This window comes from Nanorana parkeri, unplaced genomic scaffold, assembly GCF_000935625.1.
Source record: "Nanorana parkeri isolate BGI_ZX_2015 unplaced genomic scaffold, ASM93562v1 scaffold193, whole genome shotgun sequence".
NCBI classification, from domain to species: domain Eukaryota; kingdom Metazoa; phylum Chordata; class Amphibia; order Anura; family Dicroglossidae; genus Nanorana; species Nanorana parkeri.
The window spans coordinates 1,295,335-1,299,385 of NW_017306461.1; the positions used below are offsets into that span (position 1 = coordinate 1,295,335).

Consider the following 4,051-nt stretch of genomic DNA (forward strand, 5'->3'; position numbering starts at 1 on the left):
CGGTAGTCTTTTTATCTGTAAAAATTGGATGAATTTAGATATTTACATAAAAGAATCCCCTTGGAACTCCGGAGCACAGGGTGAAGTTTGGAAGCTAGACAGTCTGGCTCCAAGGATGTATCCCTAAAAACGAGTTTATATTTTTTTTTTTTTACCTGTGCGTGCACACACATGCGTCGCACATGTGTATGGCAATAACGACAAACACATGTCGGGAAGCTTGCAAACCCATAACACGTTTCTGGTTTTCTTGAAGGAAAATCTATTTATACGCGGGCGGGTGGGTTTTGCCTCTAATCAATGGAGTCTCGGCCTGTAATCTAGAGCAGCTGTTCAGGAGACGGGTTGGCTCTGTGAAAGCTCACACACCATAACTTAGACATTTCTTCCGCGGGGCCTGGAAACGTCCACGGAGGAATCGGAATTTACTTTGGCTCCATGTAGTATTACAGTCTTTGGGCCTCTCGTCAGATTTATTGGGCCACGGTGAACAATATAGAATCTCGACGTGTCATTCGACTAATGGATCTCATGGAAAGAGTGTGAACATGCTGAGTAATGCTATTGCTTGTCTCCCAAAAGTCCAACTTTTTACAGGGTTCCCCCTCATTTTTGGGCCCCAAATGGGACAAAGCTGGTCAGGAGTGTTTGAGATGTGCACGGAACTCATGAATATGTAGCTGGAGTTATGGTGGGTTATAATAAGGGAACAATTGGGGCAACCATGGGGATGCTAAAAATTAAAAATAGTAAATAAATGTTAACTTTGCAAGCCTTTGAGCTCATCACATACTATAGAATCTCCTTTAGATCTACCAGCAGCTATGTAGTACAAGGGCGTGCAATTGGATACAAAGTGAATGGATTGTTTGGGTTAGCCTAGGCGTGAAGCCAGCTGAAGGCACTGGGGTGGTCAGCAATGGCAGCAAAACCATTAATTCCTATGAGAGCCACACTCTGCAGGACCCTTGGAGGCTGCCATGAGTAGTAGCAAAGTTAGACATTCTGTCACCCGGGGCAAAGGCCAGAGTTGCTCCCCCTCCCAAGGGAGAAGTTCTCCATCCACACAGCCGACAATGCCCCACTTAAAGCGGCACCCGGAGCGGAGCACATGCCCTGGCCATGAGTATGCCTCCCCTTAGGAACCAATGGGGTCATGGTGCCCTTGCGAATGATGAAGAGGACCCAGCCAGGCACTTTCTGAAGAAAGATTGTATGGCTTTGGGCAGGGCCGCTCAAGGAAGACCACTGGCATGGGGGGTAAAGGTAAATCAGGATCAGGTGGGGTGCACGCAGATGGGGAGGTCGTGTCTGAAAGGACAATTTATACTAAAAAGGTAGAGTCACCCTGAAAGCAGGCCATGAACTTCATTTTTTTTTGGGGGGGTGGCGTATTTCCTCCCAGATCAGAGATGGGTAACCTTGGCCCTCCAGCTGAGCTTTAACTTAAATCCCACCATGCATCTGCCTCTGACAGCCTGTGGCTTTCAGAGTCTTGCAATGCCTCATGGGACTTGTAGTTCCACAACAGCTGGCATACCAAGGCTGCCTACCTCTGATGTAAATCAAGCCTAAAACCAACGGGTGGGGAATCATCAACAGGCCTGCCCAATAGTCCCATGTCACAAAAGCCACAAGCCAAACTCTTTGATCACCACTGCATTGTCATAGAGAAGGGGAAGGCAACCTTTTCACTACAAATCCCATCATGCCTTTGCCTTCGGGAGTCATGTCTATGTATCAGAGTTTTGCAATGCCTCATGGGAGTTGTAGTTCCACAACAGCTGGCATGCCTCGGTTGCCTACCCCTGTAATAGGACATGGCCCCCGTCATCCCAAAAGACCAAAAAAGGAGACGGAGTGCGCTGAACTGTATACACAGCATACGGCTATAGATTGGAATAAACATCACACCACGCGGAGACATAATATTTACAGAACGGCATGCAGACCAGTGCTAACCAAACATACACACTCCAAGTGCCACAGGATTACCGCCGACGACGTTCACCGACAGCACCCCAACCACAACACACAAACATATCTCAAGAGGGACAAGAAGCAGCAACAAAAGTCCAATAACAATCAAGGTTCATCTTCTATATGTAGAGTGGACAGAGCAACAAAATACAACCAATCCATCTAAAGCTGGCCATACACTGTACAATCACCCCCAACTGCTTTACATTCACCACACACACTACAATCCGACTGTACAATCACATTAAGATCTACCAACAACTATGTAGTGTCAGGGCCTGAATGACTGGATACAAGTTGATTGGATGGATTAGGTAGGTCCTCATCCCTAGACTCCCAAAGAGCGCTGCATAGGCGTGAACGGGTCCCGTAGAATATAATGGGATTCCCTTTGATGTACTTTGTTGTGCGGTGGCTGAAGAGCTTCAAATTGCACTGCTGTGAAGGAGGACTTTTACTCCTCTTGTAGGTACTGGTGCCCCCTTCAGCACCATATTGATCAAAGATGACAAACCAACGCGTTTTGCAGACTGAAGCCAAAACTGTTTTATATTTTATATAGAGTGGAGGGGGATTAGAAGACCTGTCAGTGTCCCCATTTAGGGAGACTCACCCTCTGTATTTGTCCTGAAAGTGAAAGAAAATCCCTGGGTTGTCACCAGATGGGAATTCCTCCAATGGTGACAGTAGTTCTGGTGACACCAGAGATTTTCCTTGCTTTGGAGGGATTTCCCCTCACTTCCTGTTGTGGCTGTCAGGCAGGAAGCGAAGAGAAAGCTCCCCAATGGATACAAATGGCACAAAAAAGCTGCCAGGAGTTATAATGCGGGATTCACTATAATGCGGGACCGGAAGTCCCATTAAGGAAGCTGGATGGAGTGTAATGACTCGCCCCCAGGCTTCCTGATTAGCCGGGAAGCCGCCTCCATGCTCCCTCGTCACCAGGTGATGATGGAGCTGGCTTTCTGGCCAACCATGAAGCCGGGGAGGAAGATAATGACTCGCCACCTTGCTTCCTGATTGGCAAGCTTCCTGACCAGCGGCTTCCTTATTGGCTGGGAAGCTGGCTCCAAGCTCCCTCACCACCCAGTGCATGGAGGCGGCTTCCCGGCCAATCAGGAAGCCGGGCAGCGTGTAATGACTCCTGCTACGGGAAGTTCCGGTATCAGGATAAGCATCGTGAGCATTTGGGCAAGTACGAGTACTCACCTACATACTCGGCATCGGCACCAATACTAGTATCGGTGCATCTCTAGTTATAACCCTCCCTTACTATATCCAAAAACTTTTGGCTCCGGTTCTACTTTAAAACACCATCACACACAACTGACTTCAAATAATCCATTGAACCAGCAGCAGTCTGTAGACCACACACAGTGCAGAATGGTCAGTATGTATCATCATGTATTTCCTGGGACACTTATGGATACAACAGTTACTATTCATATCAGAAGGAATACATCGTTGTCACCATACAGGAGACTTTACTAGGTGATGGAAGCCGCCAGATCTGTGAACGTGCAGTTCTGTCCACCAAACTTTTTACATTTTAAGTTACAGTTACATTTCCAGAATAAGCTTTGAGGGGTCTGCTGCCTTCTTCTTCTAAGGTCCAAACATTACTCAAGCTCCGTTCAAACACTGCGTTTTGATTTCAGCGCATACAAACGCGCAGAATAAAAATGCGCAAAATGTAACATCCCCGCGGTTTCCACACAATTGTGGCTACTGCTATAGCCGGAACGCGCGGAAGTCGCCCAAAGTGCGATTCGCGTTTTCGTGTTGCGCATATGACGCGTAGGTGTGAACAGGGTACATTAAAAAAAAATTTTTTGTGTTTTGCGCATATCCGCGCAGGTGTGAAAAGAGCCTCACAAGAAGGGGGTAGACCCCCCGAAAATGTAACTTTTCATGGCGATAAAAAGTATCATGGACAGCACTCAACTGTGTTAAGACACCAAAGTTAGATTTGGAATCTCCTCTAATTTACATTGCTGGAGATATGAGATATGAATAATATAAGAAGGCGGAAACAAGTGAAAGCAACAGAGATCTCAATATGATCATCCCC

The 4,051-nt window shown here is 47.0% G+C and overlaps 1 protein-coding gene across 3 annotated transcripts in view; it reads right to left on the reverse strand.

Annotated features, from left to right (window-relative positions):
- Positions 1–4,051, reverse strand: part of CBFA2T2 (CBFA2/RUNX1 translocation partner 2) — a 43,941-nt gene that overhangs the window by 38,983 nt on the left and 907 nt on the right. The gene's annotated exons all lie outside the window — the stretch shown is intronic.